Source organism: Gorilla gorilla, chromosome 18 (genome assembly GCF_029281585.2).
Source record: "Gorilla gorilla gorilla isolate KB3781 chromosome 18, NHGRI_mGorGor1-v2.1_pri, whole genome shotgun sequence".
NCBI classification, from domain to species: Eukaryota; Metazoa; Chordata; class Mammalia; order Primates; family Hominidae; genus Gorilla; species Gorilla gorilla.
In genome coordinates, this window is record NC_073242.2 from 63,849,693 (window position 1) to 63,871,565 (window position 21,873).

Sequence of the window (21,873 nt, forward strand, 5' to 3'; positions counted from 1 at the left end):
TTCCGTTCCGTTCCATTCCGTTCTGTTCCATTCCGTTCCATTCCATTCCATTCCATTCCATTCCGTTCTACTCGGGTTGATTCCGTTCCATTCCGTTCCGTTCCGTTCCGTTCCGTTCCGTTCCGTTCCGTTGCGTTCCATTCCGTTGCGTTCCGTTCCGTTCCGTTCCATTCCATTCCATTCCATTCCATTCCATTCCATTCCATTCCATTCCATTCCATTCCGTTCTACTCGGGTTGATTCCATTCTATTCCATTCCATTCCATTCGATTCCATTCAATTCCATTCGATTCCATTCCATTCCATTCCATTCAATTCCATTCCATTCCATTCTATTCCATTGCATTCCATTCCATTGCATTCCATTCCATTCCATTGCATTCCATTCCGTTCTACTCGGGTTGATTCCATTTAATTCCATTCCATTCCATTCCATTCCATTCCATTCCATTCCATTCCATTCCATTCCATTCGATTCCATTCGATTCGATTCGATTCAATTCGATTCCATTCCATTCCATTCCATTTCTTTCCATTCCATTCCATTCGATTCCATTCGATTCCATTCCATTCCTTTTCACTCTATTCCATTCCATTCCGTTCCGTTCCGTTCCGTTCTGTTCCACTCTACTCGGGTTCGTTCTATTCCATTCCATTCCATTCCCTTCCATTCCATTGCATTCCATTCCATTCCGTTCTACTCGGGTTGATTCCATTCTATTCCATTCCATTCCATTCGATTCCATTCGATTCCATTCGATTCCATTCCATTCAATTCCATTCCATTCCATTCCATTCCATTCCATTCCATTCCATTCCATTCCATTCCATTCCATTCCATTCCATTCCATTCCATTCCATTCCATTCGATTCCATTCGATTCGATTCGATTCGATTCCATTCCATTCCATTCCATTCCATTCCATTCCATTCGGTTCCATTTGATTCCATTCCATTCCATTTCACTCCATTCCGTTCCGTTCCGTTCCGTTCCATTCCGTTAAGTTCCATTCTACTCGGGTTGACTCCATTCTATTCCACTCCATTCCATTCGATTCCATTCGATTCCATTCGATTCCATTCCATTCCATTCCATTCCATTCCATTCCATTCCATTCCATTCCATTCTATTCCATTGAATTCCATTCCATTCCATTCCTTTCCATTCCATTCCATTCCATTCCATTCCATTCCATTCCATTCCGTTCTACTCGGGTTGATTCCATTCAATTCCATTCCATTCCATTCCATTCCATTCCATTCCATTCGATTCCATTCGATTCCATTCGATTCGATTCGATTCGATTCCATTCCATTCCATTCCATTCGGTTCCATTCGATTCCATTCCATTCCATTTCACTCCGTTCCGTTCCGTTCCGTTCCATTCTGTTCAGTTCCATTCTACTCGGGTTGACTCCATTCTATTCCACTCCATTCCATTCGATTCCATTCGATTCCATTCGATTCCATTCCATTCCATTCCATTCCATTCCATTCCATTCCATTCTATTCCATTGAATTCCATTCCATTCCATTCCATTCCATTCCATTCCATTCCATTCCATTCCATTCCTTTCGATTCCATTCCATTCCATTCCATTCTATTCCATTGAATTCCATTCCATTCCATTCCATCCCAATCCATTCCATTCTACACGGGTTGATTCCATTCCATTCCATTCCATTCCATTCCACTCCATTCCATTCCATTCCATTCGATTCCATTCCATTCCATTCCATTCCATTCCATTCCATTCCATTCCATTCCATTCCATTCCATTCCAATCCATTCCATTCTACTCGGGTTGATTCCATTCCATTCCATTCCAATCCATTCCACTCCATTCCATTCCTTTCGGTTCCATTCGATTCCATTCCATTCCATTTCACTCCGTTCCGTTCCGTTCAGTTCCGTTCTACTCCGGTTCGTTCCATTCCGTTCCATTCCATTCCATTCCATTCTAATCGGGTTGATTGCATTCTTTTCCACTCCATTCCATTCGATTCCATTCGATTCCATTCGATTCCATTCCATTCCATTCTATTCTATTCCATTGAATTCCATTCCATTCCATTCCATTCCATTCCATTCCATTCCATTCCATTCCATTCCATTCCATTCCATTCTATTCCATTGAATTCCATTCCATTCCATTCCATTCCAATCCATTCCATTCTACACGGGTTGATTCCATTCCATTCCATTCCATTCCATTCCATTAAATTCCATTCCATTCCATTCCATTCCGTTCTACTCGGGTTGATTCCATTCCATTCCATTCCATTCCATTCCATTCCATTCCATTCCATTCCATTCCGTTCTACTCGGTTTGATTCCTTTCCATTCCATTCCATTGCTTTCCATTCCATTCCATTCCATTCCATTCCGATCCATTCCATTCTACTCGGGTTGATTCCATTGCATTCCATTCCATTCCATTCCATTCCATTGTATTCCATTCCATTCCATTCCGTTCCGTTCCGTTCCATTCCGTTCCGTTCCGTTCCGTTCAGTTCTACTCGGGTTGATTCCATTCCATTCCATTCCATTCCATTCCACTCCAGTCCATTCCATTCCATTCGATTCCATTCGATTCCATTCGATTCGATTCCATTCCATTTCATTCCATTCCATTCCATTCCATTCCGTTCCACTCGGGTTCATTCCATTCCATTCCGTTCCGTTCCGTTCCGTTCCATTCCGTTCTGTTCCATTCCGTTCCTTTCCATTCCATTCCATTCCATTCCGTTCTACTCGGGTTGATTCCGTTCCATTCCGTTCCGTTCCGTTCCGTTCCGTTGCGTTCCATTCCGTTGCGTTCCGTTCCGTTCCGTTCCATTCCATTCCATTCCATTCCATTCCATTCCATTCCATTCCATTCCATTCCGTTCTACTCGGGTTGATTCCATTCTATTCCATTCCATTCCATTCGATTCCATTCAATTCCATTCGATTCCATTCCATTCCATTCCATTCAATTCCATTCCATTCCATTCTATTCCATTGCATTCCATTCCATTGCATTCCATTCCATTCCATTGCATTCCATTCCGTTCTACTCGGGTTGATTCCATTCAATTCCATTCCATTCCATTCCATTCCATTCCATTCGATTCCATTCGATTCGATTCGATTCAATTCGACTCCATTCCATTCCATTCCATTTCTTTCAATTCCATTCCATTCGATTCCATTCAATTCCATTCCATTCCATTTCACTCTATTCCATTCCATTCCGTTCCGTTCCGTTCCGTTCTGTTCCACTCTACTCGGGTTCGTTCTATTCCATTCCATTCCATTCCCTTCCATTCCATTCCATTCCATTCCATTCCGTTCTACTCGGGTTGATTCCATTCTATTCCATTCCATTCCATTCGATTCCATTCGATTCCATTCGATTCCATTCCATTCCATTCCATTCCATTCCATTCCATTCCATTCCATTCTATTCCATTGAATTCCATTCCATTCCATTCCTTTCCATTCCATTCCATTCCATTCCATTCCATTCCATTCCGTTCTACTCGGGTTGATTCCATTCCATTCCATTCCATTCCATTCCATTCCATTGCATTGCATTCCATTCCATTCCATTCCATTCCATTCCATTCGATTCCATTCGATTCCATTCGATTCGATTCGATTCGATTCCATTCCATTCCATTCCATTCCATTCCATTCGGTTCCATTCGATTCTATTCCATTCCATTTCACTCCGTTCCGTTCCGTTCCGTTCCGTTCCATTCCGTTCAGTTCCATTCTACTCGGGTTGACTCCATTCTATTCCACTCCATTCCATTCGATTCCATTCGATTCCATTCGATTCCATTCCATTCCATTCCATTCCATTCCATTCCATTCCATTCCATTCCATTCCATTCAATTCCATTCCATTCTATTCCATTGAATTCCATTCCATTCCATTCCATTCCATTCCATTCCATTCCATTCCATTCCATTCCATTCCATTCCATTCCATTGAATTCCATTCCATTCCATTCCATCCCAATCCATTCCATTCTACACGGGTTGATTCCATTCCATTCCATTCCATTCCATTCCATTCCATTCCATTCGATTCAATTCGATTCGATTCGATTCAATTCCATTCCATTCCATTCCATTCCATTCCATTCCATTCCATTCCATTCGATTCCATTCCATTCCATTTCACTCCATTCCGTTCCGTTACGTTCCGTTCCGTTCCGTTGCGTTGCGTTCCGTTCCGTTCCGTTCCGTTCCGTTCCGTTCCATTCCATTCCATTCCATTCCATTCCGTTCTACTCGGGTTGATTCCATTCCATTCCATTCCGTTCCATTCCGTTCCGATCCGTTCCGTTCCGTTGCGTTGCGTTCCGTAACTTTCCGTTCCGTTCCATTCCGTTCCATTCCATTCCATTCCATTCCGTTCCATTCCATTCCATTCCGTTCTCCTCGGGTAGATTCCATTCTATTCCATTCCTTTCCATTCGATTCCATTCAATTCCATTCGATTCCATTTAATTCCATTCCATTCCATTCCATTACATTCCATTCTATTCCATTGAATTCCATTCCATTCCATTCCTTTTCGTTCCATTCCATTCCATTCCATTCCATTCCATTCCATTCCATTCCATTCCATTCCGTTCTACTGGGGTTGATTCCATTCTATTCCATTCCATTCCATTCCATTCCATTCCATTCCATTCCATTCCATTCCATTCCATTCGATTCCATTCCTTTCCATTCCATTCCATTCCATTCCATTCCACTCCACTCCACTCCACTCCACTCCACTCCACTCCACTCTGGTTGATTCCATTCCATTCCATTCGATTCCATTCCATTCCATTCCATTCCATTCCATTCCATTCCATTCCAATCCATTCCATTCTACACGGGTTGATTCCATTCCATTCCATTCCATTCCATTAAATTCCATTCCATTCCATTCCATTCCGTTCTACTCGGGTTGATTCCATTCCATTCCATTCCATTCCATTCCATTCCATTCCATTCCATTCCATTCCATTCCATTCCGTTCTACTCGGGTTGATTCCATTCCATTCCATTCCATTCCTTTCCATTCCATTCCATTCCATTCCATTCCGATCCATTCCATTCTACTCGGGTTGATTCCATTCCATTCCATTCCATTCCATTCCATTCCATTCCATTCCATTGAATTCCATTCCATTCCATTCCGTTCCGTTCCGTTCCATTCCGTTCCGTTCCGTTCCGTTCCGTTCTACTCGGGTTGATTCCATTCCATTCCATTCCATTCCATTCCATTCCATTCCAGTCCATTCCATTCCATTCGATTCCATTCGATTCCATTCGATTCGAGTCCATTCCATTTCATTCCATTCCATTCCATTCCATTCCGTTCTACTCGGGTTCATTCCATTCCATTCCGTTCCGTTCCGTTCCGTTCCATTCCGTTCTGTTCCATTCCGTTCCATTCCATTCCATTCCATTCCATTCCGTTCTACTCGGGTTGATTCCGTTCCATTCCGTTCCGTTCCGTTCCGTTCCGTTCCGTTCCGTTCCGTTGCGTTCCATTCCGTTGCGTTCCGTTCCGTTCCGTTCCATTCCATTCCATTCCATTCCATTCCATTCCATTCCATTCCATTCCATTCCATTCCGTTCTACTCGGGTTGATTCCATTCTATTCCATTCCATTCCATTCGATTCCATTCAATTCCATTCGATTCCATTCCATTCCATTCCATTCAATTCCATTCCATTCCATTCTATTCCATTGCATTCCATTCCATTGCATTCCATTCCATTCCATTGCATTCCATTCCGTTCTACTCGGGTTGATTCCATTTAATTCCATTCCATTCCATTCCATTCCATTCCATTCCATTCCATTCCATTCCATTCGATTCCATTCGATTCGATTCGATTCAATTCGATTCCATTCCATTCCATTCCATTTCTTTCCATTCCATTCCATTCGATTCCATTCGATTCCATTCCATTCCTTTTCACTCTATTCCATTCCATTCCGTTCCGTTCCTTTCCGTTCTGTTCCACTCTACTCGGGTTCGTTCTATTCCATTCCATTCCATTCCCTTCCATTCCATTGCATTCCATTCCATTCCGTTCTACTCGGGTTGATTCCATTCTATTCCATTCCATTCCATTCGATTCCATTCGATTCCATTCGATTCCATTCCATTCAATTCCATTCCATTCCATTCCATTCCATTCCATTCCATTCCATTCCATTCCATTCCATTCCATTCCATTCCATTCGATTCCATTCGATTCGATTCGATTCGATTCCATTCCATTCCATTCCATTCCATTCCATTCCATTCGGTTCCATTTGATTCCATTCCATTCCATTTCACTCCATTCCGTTCCGTTCCGTTCCGTTCCATTCCGTTAAGTTCCATTCTACTCGGGTTGACTCCATTCTATTCCACTCCATTCCATTCGATTCCATTCGATTCCATTCGATTCAATTCCATTCCATTCCATTCCATTCCATTCCATTCCTTTCCATTCCATTCCATTCCATTCCATTCCATTCCATTCCATTCCGTTCTACTCGGGTTGATTCCATTCAATTCCATTCCATTCCATTCCATTCCATTCCATTCCATTCCATTCGATTCCATTCGATTCCATTCGATTCGATTCGATTCGATTCCATTCCATTCCATTCCATTCGGTTCCATTCGATTCCATTCCATTCCATTTCACTCCGTTCCGTTCCGTTCCGTTCCATTCTGTTCAGTTCCATTCTACTCGGGTTGACTCCATTCTATTCCACTCCATTCCATTCGATTCCATTCGATTCCATTCGATTCCATTCCATTCCATTCCATTCCGTTCCATTCCATTCCATTCCATTCTATTCCATTGAATTCCATTCCATTCCATTCCATTCCATTCCATTCCATTCCATTCCATTCCATTCCTTTCGATTCCATTCCATTCCATTCCATTCTATTCCATTGAATTCCATTCCATTCCATTCCATCCCAATCCATTCCATTCTACACGGGTTGATTCCATTCCATTCCATTCCATTCCATTCCACTCCATTCCATTCCATTCCATTCGATTCCATTCCATTCCATTCCATTCCATTCCATTCCATTCCATTCCATTCCATTCCAATCCATTCCATTCTACTCGGGTTGATTCCATTCCATTCCATTCCAATCCATTCCACTCCATTCCATTCCTTTCGGTTCCATTCGATTCCATTCCATTCCATTTCACTCCGTTCCGTTCCGTTCAGTTCCGTTCTACTCCGGTTCGTTCCATTCCGTTCCATTCCATTCCATTCCATTCTAATCGGGTTGATTGCATTCTTTTCCACTCCATTCCATTCGATTCCATTCGATTCCATTCCATTCCATTCTATTCTATTCCATTGAATTCCATTCCATTCCATTCCATTCCATTCCATTCCATTCCATTCCATTCCATTCTATTCCATTGAATTCCATTCCATTCCATTCCATTCCAATCCATTCCATTCTACACGGGTTGATTCCATTCCATTCCATTCCATTCCATTCCATTAAATTCCATTCCATTCCATTCCATTCCGTTCTACTCGGGTTGATTCCATTCCATTCCATTCCATTCCATTCCATTCCATTCCATTCCATTCCATTCCATTCCATTCCATTCCGTTCTACTCGGTTTGATTCCTTTCCATTCCATTCCATTGCTTTCCATTCCATTCCATTCCATTCCATTCCGATCCATTCCATTCTACTCGGGTTGATTCCATTGCATTCCATTCCATTCCATTCCATTCCATTGTATTCCATTCCATTCCATTCCGTTCCGTTCCGTTCCATTCCGTTCCGTTCCGTTCCGTTCAGTTCTACTCGGGTTGATTCCATTCCATTCAATTCCATTCCATTCCACTCCAGTCCATTCCATTCCATTCGATTCCATTCGATTCCATTCGATTCGATTCCATTCCATTTCATTCCATTCCATTCCATTCCATTCCGTTCCACTCGGGTTCATTCCATTCCATTTCGTTCCGTTCCGTTCCGTTCCATTCCGTTCTGTTCCATTCCGTTCCTTTCCATTCCATTCCATTCCATTCCGTTCTACTCGGGTTGATTCCGTTCCATTCCGTTCCGTTCCGTTCCGTTCCGTTGCGTTCCATTCCGTTGCGTTCCGTTCCGTTCCGTTCCATTCCATTCCATTCCATTCCATTCCATTCCATTCCATTCCATTCCATTCCGTTCTACTCGGGTTGATTCCATTCTATTCCATTCCATTCCATTCGATTCCATTCAATTCCATTCGATTCCATTCCATTCCATTCCATTCAATTCCATTCCATTCCATTCTATTCCATTGCATTCCATTCCATTGCATTCCATTCCATTCCATTGCATTCCATTCCGTTCTACTCGGGTTGATTCCATTCAATTCCATTCCATTCCATTCCATTCCATTCCATTCGATTCCATTCGATTCGATTCGATTCAATTCGACTCCATTCCATTCCATTCCATTTCTTTCCATTCCATTCCATTCGATTCCATTCGATTCCATTCCATTCCATTTCACTCTATTCCATTCCATTCCGTTCCGTTCCGTTCCGTTCTGTTCCACTCTACTCGGGTTCGTTCTATTCCATTCCATTCCATTCCCTTCCATTCCATTCCATTCCATTCCATTCCGTTCTACTCGGGTTGATTCCATTCTATTCCATTCCATTCCATTCGATTCCATTCGATTCCATTCGATTCCATTCCATTCCATTCCATTCCATTCCATTCCATTCCATTCCATTCCATTCCATTCTATTCCATTGAATTCCATTCCATTCCATTCCTTTCCATTCCATTCCATTCCATTCCATTCCATTCCATTCCATTCCGTTCTACTCGGGTTGATTCCATTCCATTCCATTCCATTCCATTCCATTGCATTCCATTCCATTCCATTCCATTCCATTCCATTCCATTCGATTCCATTCGATTCCATTCGATTCGATTCGATTCGATTCCATTCCATTCCATTCCATTCCATTCCATTCCATTCGGTTCCATTCGATTCTATTCCATTCCATTTCACTCCGTTCCGTTCCGTTCCGTTCCGTTCCATTCCGTTCAGTTCCATTCTACTCGGGTTGACTCCATTCTATTCCACTCCATTCCATTCGATTCCATTCGATTCCATTCGATTCCATTCCATTCCATTCCATTCCATTCCATTCCATTCCATTCCATTCCATTCAATTCCATTCCATTCTATTCCATTGAATTCCATTCCATTCCATTCCATTCCATTCCATTCCATTCCATTCCATTCCATTCCATTCCATTGAATTCCATTCCATTCCATTCCATCCCAATCCATTCCATTCTACACGGGTTGATTCCATTCCATTCCATTCCATTCCATTCCATTCCATTCCATTCGATTCAATTCGATTCGATTCGATTCGATTCCATTCCATTCCATTCCATTCCATTCCATTCCATTCCATTCGATTCCATTCCATTCCATTTCACTCCATTCCGTTCCGTTACGTTCCGTTCCGTTCCGTTGCGTTGCGTTCCGTTCCGTTCCGTTCCGTTCCGTTCCGTTCCATTCCATTCCATTCCATTCCATTCCGTTCTACTCGGGTTGATTCCATTCCATTCCATTCCGTTCCATTCCGTTCCGATTCGTTCCGTTCCGTTGCGTTGCGTTCCGTAACTTTCCGTTCCGTTCCATTCCGTTCCATTCCATTCCATTCCATTCCATTCCATTCCATTCCATTCCGTTCTCCTCGGGTAGATTCCATTCTATTCCATTCCTTTCCATTCGATTCCATTCAATTCCATTCGATTCCATTTAATTCCATTCCATTCCATTCCATTACATTCCATTCTATTCCATTGAATTCCATTCCATTCCATTCCTTTTCGTTCCATTCCATTCCATTCCATTCCATTCCATTCCATTCCATTCCATTCCATTCCATTCCGTTCTACTCGGGTTGATTCCATTCTATTCCATTCCATTCCATTCCATTCCATTCCATTCCATTCCATTCCATTCCATTCCATTCGATTCCATTCCTTTCCATTCCATTCCATTCCATTCCATTCCACTCCACTCCACTCCACTCCACTCCACTCCACTCCACTCTGGTTGATTCCATTCCATTCCATTCGATTCCATTCCATTCCAGTCCATTCCATTCCATTCCATTCCATTCCAATCCATTCCATTCTACACGGGTTGATTCCATTCCATTCCATTCCATTCCATTCCACTCCATTCCATTCCATTCCATTCGATTCCATTCCATTCCATTCCATTCCATTCCATTCCATTCCATTCCATTCCAATCCATTCCATTCTACTCGGGTTGATTCCATTCCATTCCATTCCAATCCATTCCACTCCATTCCATTCCATTCGGTTCCATTCGATTCCATTCCATTCCATTTCACTCCGTTCCGTTCCGTTCAGTTCCGTTCTACTCCGGTTCGTTCCATTCCATTCCATTCCATTCCATTCCATTCCATTCTAATCGGGTTGATTGCATTCTTTTCCACTCCATTCCATTCGATTCCATTCGATTCCATTCGATTCCATTCTATTCCATTCCATTCTATTCCATTGAATTCCATTCCATTCCATTCCATTCCATTCCATTCCATTCCATTCCATTCCATTCAATTCCATTCCATTCCATTCTATTCCATTGAATTCCATTCCATTCCATTCCATTCCAATCCATTCCATTCTACACGGGTTGATTCCATTCCATTCCATTCAATTCCATTAAATTCCATTCCATTCCATTCCATTCCGTTCTACTCGGGTTGATTCCATTCCATTCCATTCCATTCCATTCCATTCCATTCCATTCCATTCCATTCCATTCCATTCCATTCCATTCCATTCCATTCCGATCCATTCCATTCTACTCGGGTTGATTCCATTCCATTCCATTCCATTCCTTTCCATTCCATTCCATTCCATTCCATTCCATTCCGATCCATTCCATTCTACTCGGGTTGATTCCATTCCATTCCATTCCATTCCATTCCATTCCATTCCATTCCATTGAATTCCATTCCATTCCATTCCGTTCCGTTCCGTTCCATTCCGTTCCGTTCCGTTCCGTTCCGTTCTACTTGGGTTGATTCCACTCCATTCCTTTCCATTCCATTCCATTCCATTCCATTCCAGTCCATTCCATTCCATTCGATTCCATTCGATTCCATTCGATTCGAGTCCATTCCATTTCATTCCATTCCATTCCATTCCATTCCGTTCTACTCGGGTTCATTCCATTCCATTCCGTTCCGTTCCGTTCCGTTCCATTCCGTTCTGTTCCATTTCGTTCCATTCCATTCCATTCCATTCCATTCCTTTCTACTCGGGTTGATTCCGTTCCATTCCGTTCCGTTCCGTTCCGTTCCGTTCCGTTCCGTTCCGTTGCGTTCCATTCCGTTGCGTTCCGTTCCGTTCCGTTCCATTCCATTCCATTCCATTCCATTCCATTCCATTCCATTCCATTCCATTCCATTCCGTTCTACTCGGGTTGATTCCATTCTATTCCATTCCATTCCATTCGATTCCATTCAATTCCATTCGATTCCATTCCATTCCATTCCATTCAATTCCATTCCATTCCATTCTATTCCATTGCATTCCATTCCATTGCATTCCATTCCATTCCATTGCATTCCATTCCGTTCTACTCGGGTTGATTCCATTTAATTCCATTCCATTCCATTCCATTCCATTCCATTCGATTCCATTCGATTCCATTCCATTCCATTTCACTCTATTCCATTCCATTCCGTTCCGTTCCGTTCCGTTCTGTTCCACTCTACTCGGGTTCGTTCTATTCCATTCCATTCCATTCCCTTCCATTCCATTGCATTCCATTCCATTCCGTTCTACTCGGGTTGATTCCATTCTATTCCATTCCATTCCATTCGATTCCATTCGATTCCATTCGATTCCATTCCATTCCATTCCATTCCATTCCATTCCATTCCATTCCATTCCATTCCATTCCATTCCATTCAATTCCATTCGATTCGATTCCATTCCATTCCATTCCATTCCATTCCATTCCATTCGGTTCCATTTGATTCCATTCCATTCCATTTCACTCCGTTCCGTTCCGTTCCGTTCCGTTCCATTCCGTTAAGTTCCATTCTACTCGGGTTGACTCCATTCTATTCCACTCCATTCCATTCGATTCCATTCGATTCCATACGATTCAATTCCATTCCATTCCATTCCATTCCATTCCATTCCATTCCATTCTATTCCATTGAATTCCATTCCATTCCATTCCTTTCCATTCCATTCCATTCCATTCCATTCCATTCCATTCCATTCCGTTCTACTCGGGTTGATTCCATTCAATTCCGTTCCATTCCATTCCATTCCATTCCATTCCATTCCATTCCATTCGATTCCATTCGTTTCCATTCGATTCGATTCGATTCGATTCCATTCCATTCCATTCCATTCGGTTCCATTCGATTCCATTCCATTCCATTTCACTCCGTTCCGTTCCGTTCCGTTCCATTCTGTTCAGTTCCATTCTACTCGGGTTGACTCCATTCTATTCCACTCCATTCCATTCGATTCCATTCGATTCCATTCGATTCCATTCCATTCCATTCCATTCCATTCCATTCCATTCCATTCCATTCTATTCCATTGAATTCCATTCCATTCCATTCCATTCCATTCCATTCCATTCCATTCCATTCCATTCGATTCCATTCCATTCCATTCCATTCTATTCCATTGAATTCCATTCCATTCCATTCCATCCCAATCCATTCCATTCTACACGGGTTGATTCCATTCCATTCCATTCCATTCCATTCCATTCCATTCCATTAGGTTCAATTCGATTCGATTCGATTCGATTCCATTCCATTCCATTCCATTCCATTCCATTCGATTCCATTCCATTCCATTCCGTTCCATTCCATTCCATTCCATTCCAATCCATTCCATTCTACACGGGTTGATTCCATTCCATTCCATTCCATTCCATTCCACTCCATTCCATTCCATTCCATTCGATTCCATTCCATTCCATTCCATTCCATTCCATTCCATTCCATTCCATTCCATTCCATTCCATTCCAATCCATTCCATTCTACTCGGGTTGATTCCATTCCATTCCATTCCAATCCATTCCACTCCATTCCATTCCTTTCGGTTCCATTCGATTCCATTCCATTCCATTTCACTCCGTTCCGTTCCGTTCAGTTCCGTTCTACTCCGGTTCGTTCCATTCCGTTCCATTCCATTCCATTCCATTCTAATCGGGTTGATTGCATTCTTTTCCACTCCATTCCATTCGATTCCATTCGATTCCATTCGATTCCATTCCATTCCATTCCATTCTATTCCATTGAATTCCATTCCATTCCATTCCATTCCATTCCATTCCATTCCATTCCATTCCATTCCATTCCATTCCATTCTATTCCATTGAATTCCATTCCATTCCATTCCATTCCAATCCATTCCATTCTACACGGGTTGATTCCATTCCATTCCATTCCATTCCATTAAATTCCATTCCATTCCATTCCATTCCGTTCTACTCGGGTTGATTCCATTCCATTCCATTCCATTCCATTCCATTCCATTCCATTCCATTCCATTCCATTCCATTCCATTCCATTCCGTTCTACTCGGTTTGATTCCTTTCCATTCCATTCCATTGCTTTCCATTCCATTCCATTCCATTCCATTCCGATCCATTCCATTCTACTCGGGTTGATTCCATTGCATTCCATTCCATTCCATTCCATTCCATTGTATTCCATTCCATTCCATTCCGTTCCGTTCCGTTCCATTCCGTTCCGTTCCGTTCCGTTCAGTTCTACTCGGGTTGATTCCATTCCATTCCATTCCATTCCATTCCACTCCAGTCCATTCCATTCCATTCGATTCCATTCGATTCCATTCGATTCGATTCCATTCCATTTCATTCCATTCCATTCCATTCCATTCCGTTCCACTCGGGTTCATTCCATTCCATTCCGTTCCGTTCCGTTCCGTTCCATTCCGTTCTGTTCCATTCCGTTCCATTCCATTCCATTCCATTCCATTCCGTTCCACTCGGGTTGATTCCGTTCCATTCCGTTCCGTTCCGTTCCGTTCCGTTGCGTTCCATTCCGTTGCGTTCCGTTCCGTTCCGTTCCATTCCATTCCATTCCATTCCATTCCATTCCATTCCATTCCATTCCATTCCATTCCATTCCATTCCGTTCTACTCGGGTTGATTCCATTCTATTCCATTCCATTCCATTCGATTCCATTCAATTCCATTCGATTCCATTCCATTCCATTCCATTCCATTCCATTCCATTCCATTCCATTGCATTCCATTCCATTGCATTCCATTCCATTCCATTGCATTCCATTCCGTTCTACTCGGGTTGATTCCATTCAATTCCATTCCATTCCATTCCATTCCATTCCATTCGATTCCATTCGATTCGATTCGATTCAATTCGACTCCATTCCATTCCATTCCATTTCTTTCCATTCCATTCCATTCGATTCCATTCGATTCCATTCCATTCCATTTCACTCTATTCCATTCCATTCCGTTCCGTTCCGTTCCGTTCTGTTCCACTCTACTCGGGTTCGTTCTATTCCATTCCATTCCATTCCCTTCCATTCCATTCCATTCCATTCCATTCCGTTCTACTCGGGTTGATTCCATTCTATTCCATTCCATTCCATTCGATTCCATTCGATTCCATTCGATTCCATTCCATTCCATTCCATTCCATTCCATTCCATTCCATTCCATTCCATTCCATTCTATTCCATTGAATTCCATTCCATTCCATTCCTTTCCATTCCATTCCATTCCATTCCATTCCATTCCATTCCGTTCTACTCGGGTTGATTCCATTCCATTCCATTCCATTCCATTCCATTGCATTCCATTCCATTCCATTCCATTCCATTCCATTCGATTCCATTCGATTCCATTCGATTCGATTCGATTCGATTCCATTCCATTCCATTCCATTCCATTCCATTCGGTTCCATTCGATTCTATTCCATTCCATTTCACTCCGTTCCGTTCCGTTCCGTTCCGTTCCATTCCGTTCAGTTCCATTCTACTCGGGTTGACTCCGTTCTATTCCACTCCATTCCATTCGATTCCATTCGATTCCATTCGATTCCATTCCATTCCATTCCATTCCATTCCATTCCATTCAATTCCATTCCATTCTATTCCATTGAATTCCATTCCATTCCATTCCATTCCATTCCATTCCATTCCATTCCATTCCATTCCATTCCATTCCATTCCATTGAATTCCATTCCATTCCATTCCATCCCAATCCATTCCATTCTACACGGGTTGATTCCATTCCATTCCATTCCATTCCATTCCATTCCATTCCATTCGATTCAATTCGATTCGATTCGATTCGATTCCATTCCATTCCATTCCATTCCATTCCATTCCATTCGATTCCATTCCATTCCATTTCACTCCATTCCGTTCCGTTACGTTCCGTTCCGTTCCGTTGCGTTGCGTTCCGTTCCGTTCCGTTCCGTTCCGTTCCGTTCCATTCCATTCCATTCCATTCCATTCCGTTCTACTCGGGTTGATTCCATTCCATTCCATTCCGTTCCATTCCGTTCCGATCCGTTCCGTTCCGTTGCGTTGCGTTCCGTAACTTTCCGTTCCGTTCCATTCCGTTCCATTCCATTCCATTCCATTCCGTTCCATTCCATTCCATTCCGTTCTCCTCGGGTAGATTCCATTCTATTCCATTCCTTTCCATTCGATTCCATTCAATTCCATTCGATTCCATTTAATTCCATTCCATTCCATTCCATTACATTCCATTCTATTCCATTGAATTCCATTCCATTCCATTCCTTTTCGTTCCATTCCATTCCATTCCATTCCATTCCATTCCATTCCATTCCGTTCTACTCGGGTTGATTCCATTCTATTCCATTCCATTCCATTCCATTCCATTCCATTCCCTTCCATTCCATTCGATTCGATTCCATTCCTTTCCATTCCATTCCATTCCATTCCATTCCACTCCACTCCACTCCACTCCACTCCACTCCACTCCACTCTGGTTGATTCCATTCCATTCCATTCGATTCCATTCCATTCCATTCCATTCCATTCCATTCCATTCCATTCCAATCCATTCCATTCTACACGGGTTGATTCCATTCCATTCCATTCCATTCCATTCCACTCCATTCCATTCCATTCCATTCGATTCCATTCCATTCCATTCCATTCCATTCCATTCCATTCCATTCCATTCCATTCCATTCCATTCCAATCCATTCCATTCTACTCGGGTTGATTCCATTCCATTCCATTCCAATCCATTCCATTCCATTCCATTCCATTCGGTTCCATTCGATTCCATTCCATTCCATTTCACTCCGTTCCGTTCCGTTCAGTTCCGTTCTACTCCGGTTCGTTCCATTCCGTTCCATTCCATTCCATTCCATTCTAATCGGGTTGATTGCATTCTTTTCCACTCCATTCCATTCGATTCCATTCGATTCCATTCTATTCCATTCCATTCTATTCCATTGAATTCCATTCCATTCCATTCCATTCCATTCCATTCCATTCCATTCCATTCCATTCCATTCCATTCCATTCTATTCCATTGAATTCCATTCCATTCCATTCCATTCCAATCCATTCCATTCTACACGGGTTGATTCCATTCCATTCCATTCCATTCCATTAAATTCCATTCCATTCCATTCCATTCCGTTCTACTCGGGTTGATTCCATTCCATTCCATTCCATTCCATTCCATTCCATTCCATTCCATTCCAATCCATTCCGTTCTACTCGGGTTGATTCCATTGCATTCCATTCCATTCCTTTCCATTCCATTCCATTCCATTCCATTCCGATCCATTCCATTCTACTCGGGTTGATTCCATTCCATTCCATTCCATTCCATTCCATTCCATTCCGTTGAATTCCATTCCATTCCATTCCGTTCGGTTCCGTTCCATTCCGTTCCGTTCCGTTCCGTTCCGTTCTACTCGGGTTGATTCCATTCCATTCCATTCCATTCCATTCCATTCCAGTCCATTCCATTCCATTCGATTCCATTCGATTCCATTCGATTCGAGTCCATTCCATTTCATTCCATTCCATTCCATTCCATTCCGTTCTACTCGGGTTCATTCCATTCCATTCCGTTCCGTTCCGTTCCGTTCCATTCCGTTCTGTTCCATTCCGTTCCATTCCATTCCATTCCATTCCATTCCGTTCTACTCGGGTTGATTCCGTTCCATTCCGTTCCGTTCCGTTCCGTTCCGTTCCGTTCCGTTCCGTTGCGTTCCATTCCGTTGCGTTCCGTTCCGTTCCGTTCCATTCCATTCCATTCCATTCCATTCCATTCCATTCCATTCCATTCCATTCCATTCCATTCCGTTCTACTCGGGTTGATTCCATTCTATTCCATTCCATTCCATTCGATTCCATTCAATTCCATTCGATTCCATTCCATTCCATTCCATTCAATTCCATTCCATTCCATTCTATTCCATTGCATTCCATTCCATTGCATTCCATTCCATTCCATTGCATTCCATTCCGTTCTACTCGGGTTGATTCCATTTAATTCCATTCCATTCCATTCCATTCCATTCCATTCCATTCCATTCCATTCGATTCGATTCGATTCAATTCGATTCCATTCCATTCCATTCCATTTCTTTCCATTCCATTCCATTCGATTCCATTCGATTCCATTCCATTCCATTTCACTCTATTCCATTCCATTCCGTTCCGTTCCGTTCCGTTCTGTTCCACTCTACTCGGGTTCGTTCTATTCCATTCCATTCCATTCCCTTCCATTCCATTGCATTCCATTCCATTCCGTTCTACTCGGGTTGATTCCATTCTATTCCATTCCATTCCATTCGATTCCATTCGATTCCATTCGATTCCATTCCATTCCATTCCATTCCATTCCATTCCATTCCATTCCATTCCATTCCATTCCATTCCATTCCATTCGATTCCATTCGATTCGATTCCATTCCATTCCATTCCATTCCATTCCATTCCATTCGGTTCCATTTGATTCCATTCCATTCCATTTCACTCCGTTCCGTTCCGTTCCGTTCCGTTCCATTCCGTTAAGTTCCATTCTACTCGGGTTGACTCCATTCTATTCCACTCCATTCCATTCGATTCCATTCGATTCCATTCGATTCAATTCCATTCCATTCCATTCCATTCCATTCCATTCCATTCCATTCCATTCTATTCCATTGAATTCCATTCCATTCCATTCCTTTCCATTCCATTCCATTCCATTCCATTCCATTCCATTCCATTCCGTTCTACTCGGGTTGATTCCATTCAATTCCATTCAATTCCATTCCATTCCATTCCATTCCATTCCATTCCATTCCATTCGATTCCATTCGATTCCATTCGATTCGATTCAATTCGATTCCATTCCATTCCATTGCATTCGGTTCCATTCGATTCCATTCCATTCCATTTCACTCCGTTCCGTTCCGTTCCGTTCCATTCTGTTCAGTTCCATTCTACTCGGGTTGACTCCATTCTATTCCACTCCATTCCATTCGATTCCATTCGATTCCATTCGATTCGATTCCATTCCATTCCATTCCATTCCATTCCATTCCATTCCATTCCATTCTATTCCATTGAATTCCATTCCATTCCATTCCATTCCATTCCATTCCATTCCATTCCATTCCATTCGATTCCATTCCATTCCATTCCATTCTATTCCATTGAATTCCATTCCATTCCATTCCATCCCAATCCATTCCATTCTACACGGGTTGATTCCATTCCATTCCATTCCATTCCATTCCATTCGATTCCATTAGGTTCAATTCGATTCGATTCGATTCGATTCCATTCCATTCCATTCCATTCCGTTCCATTCGATTCCATTCCATTCCATTCCATTCCATTCCATTCCATTCCAATCCATTCCATTCTACACGGGTTGATTCCATTCCATTCCATTCCATTCCATTCCACTCCATTCCATTCCATTCCATTCGATTCCATTCCATTCCATTCCATTCCATTCCATTCCATTCCATTCCAATCCATTCCATTCTACTCGGGTTGATTCCATTCCATTCCATTCCAATCCATTCCACTCCATTCCATTTCTTTCGGTTCCATTCGATTCCATTCCATTCCATTTCACTCCGTTCCGTTCCGTTCAGTTCCGTTCTACTCCGGTTCGTTCCATTCCGTTCCATTCCATTCCATTCCATTCTAATCGGGTTGATTGCATTCTTTTCCACTCCATTCCATTCGATTCCATTCGATTCCATTCGATTCCATTCCATTCCATTCCATTCTATTCCATTGAATTCCATTCCATTCCATTCCATTCCATTCCATTCCATTCCATTCCATTCCATTCTATTCCATTGAATTCCATTCCATTCCATTCCATTCCAATCCATTCCATTCTACACGGGTTGATTCCATTCCATTCCATTCCATTCCATTAAATTCCATTCCATTCCATTCCATTCCGTTCTACTCGGGTTGATTCCATTCCATTCCATTCCATTCCATTCCATTCCATTCCATTCCATTCCATTCCATTCCATTCCATTCCATTCCGTTCTACTCGGTTTGATTCCTTTCCATTCCATTCCATTGCTTTCCATTCCATTCCATTCCATTCCATTCCGATCCATTCCATTCTACTCGGGTTGATTCCATTGCATTCCTTTCCATTCCATTCCATTCCATTGTATTCCATTCCATTCCATTCCGTTCCGTTCCGTTCCATTCCGTTCCGTTCCGTTCCGTTCAGTTCTACTCGGGTTGATTCCATTCCATTCCATTCCATTCCATTCCACTCCAGTCCATTCCATTCCATTCGATTCCATTCGATTCCATTCGATTCGATTCCATTCCATTTCATTCCATTCCATTCCATTCCATTCCGTTCCACTCGGGTTCATTCCATTCCATTCCGTTCCGTTCCGTTCCGTTCCATTCCGTTCTGTTCCATTCCGTTCCATTCCATTCCATTCCATTCCATTCCGTTCTACTCGGGTTGATTCCGTTCCATTCCGTTCCGTTCCGTTCCGTTCCGTTGCGTTCCATTCCGTTGCGTTCCGTTCCGTTCCGTTCCATTCCATTCCATTCCATTCCATTCCATTCCATTCCATTCCATTCCATTCCATTCCATTCCGTTCTACTCGGGTTGATTCCATTCTATTCCATTCCATTCTATTCGATTCCATTCAATTCCATTCGATTCCATTCCATTCCATTCCATTCCATTCCATTCCATTCCATTCTATTCCATTGCATTCCATTCCATTGCATTCCATTCCATTCCATTGCATTCCATTCCGTTCTACTCGGGTTGATTCCATTCAATTCCATTCCATTCCATTCCATTCCATTCCATTCGATTCCATTCGATTCGATTCGATTCAATTCGACTCCATTCCATTCCATTCCATTTCTTTCCATTCCATTCCATTCGATTCCATTCGATTCCATTCCATTCCATTTCACTCTATTCCATTCCATTCCGTTCCGTTCCGTTCCGTTCTATTCCACTCTACTCGGGTTCGTTCTATTCCATTCCATTCCATTCCCTTCCATTCCATTCCATTCCATTCCATTCCGTTCTACTCGGGTTGATTCCATTCTATTCCATTCCATTCCATTCGATTCCATTCGATTCCATTCGATTCCATTCCATTCCATTCCATTCCATTCCATTCCATTCCATTCCATTCCATTCCATTCTATTCCATTGAATTCCATTCCATTCCATTCCTTTCCATTCCATTCCATTCCATTCCATTCCATTCCATTCCATTCCGTTCTACTCGGGTTGATTCCATTCCATTCCATTCCATTCCATTCCATTCCATTCCATTGCATTCCATTCCATTCCATTCCATTCCATTCCATTCGATTCCATTCGATTCCATTCGATTCGATTCGATTCGATTCCATTCCATTCCATTCCATTCCATTCCATTCGGTTCCATTCGATTCTATTCCATTCCATTTCACTCCGTTCCGTTCCGTTCCGTTCCGTTCCATTCCGTTCAGTTCCATTCTACTCGGGTTGACTCCATTCTATTCCACTCCATTCCATTCGATTCCATTCGATTCCATTCGATTCCATTCCATTCCATTCCATTCCATTCCATTCCATTCAATTCCATTCCATTCTATTCCATTGAATTCCATTCCATTCCATTCCATTCCATTCCATTCCATTCCATTCCACTCCATTCCATTCCATTCCATTCCATTCCATTCCATTGAATTCCATTCCATTCCATTCCATCCCAATCCATTCCATTCTACACGGGTTGATTCCATTCCATTCCATTCCATTCCATTCCATTCCATTCCATTCCATTCGATTCAATTCGATTCGATTCGATTCGATTCCATTCCATTCCATTCCATTCCATTCCTTTCGATTCCATTCCATTCCATTTCACTCCATTCCGTTCCGTTACGTTCCGTTCCGTTCCGTTGCGTTGCGTTCCGTTCCGTTCCGTTCCGTTCCGTTCCGTTCCATTCCATTCCATTCCATTCCATTCCGTTCTACTCGGGTTGATTCCATTCCATTCCATTCCGTTCCATTCCGTTCCGATCCGTTCCGTTCCGTTGCGTTGCGTTCCGTAACTTTCCGTTCCGTTCCATTCCGTTCCATTCCATTCCATTCCATTCCGTTCCATTCCATTCCATTCCGTTCTCCTCGGGTAGATTCCATTCTATTCCATTCCTTTCCATTCGATTCCATTCAATTCCATTCGATTCCATTTAATTCCATTCCATTCCATTCCATTACATTCCATTCTATTCCATTGAATTC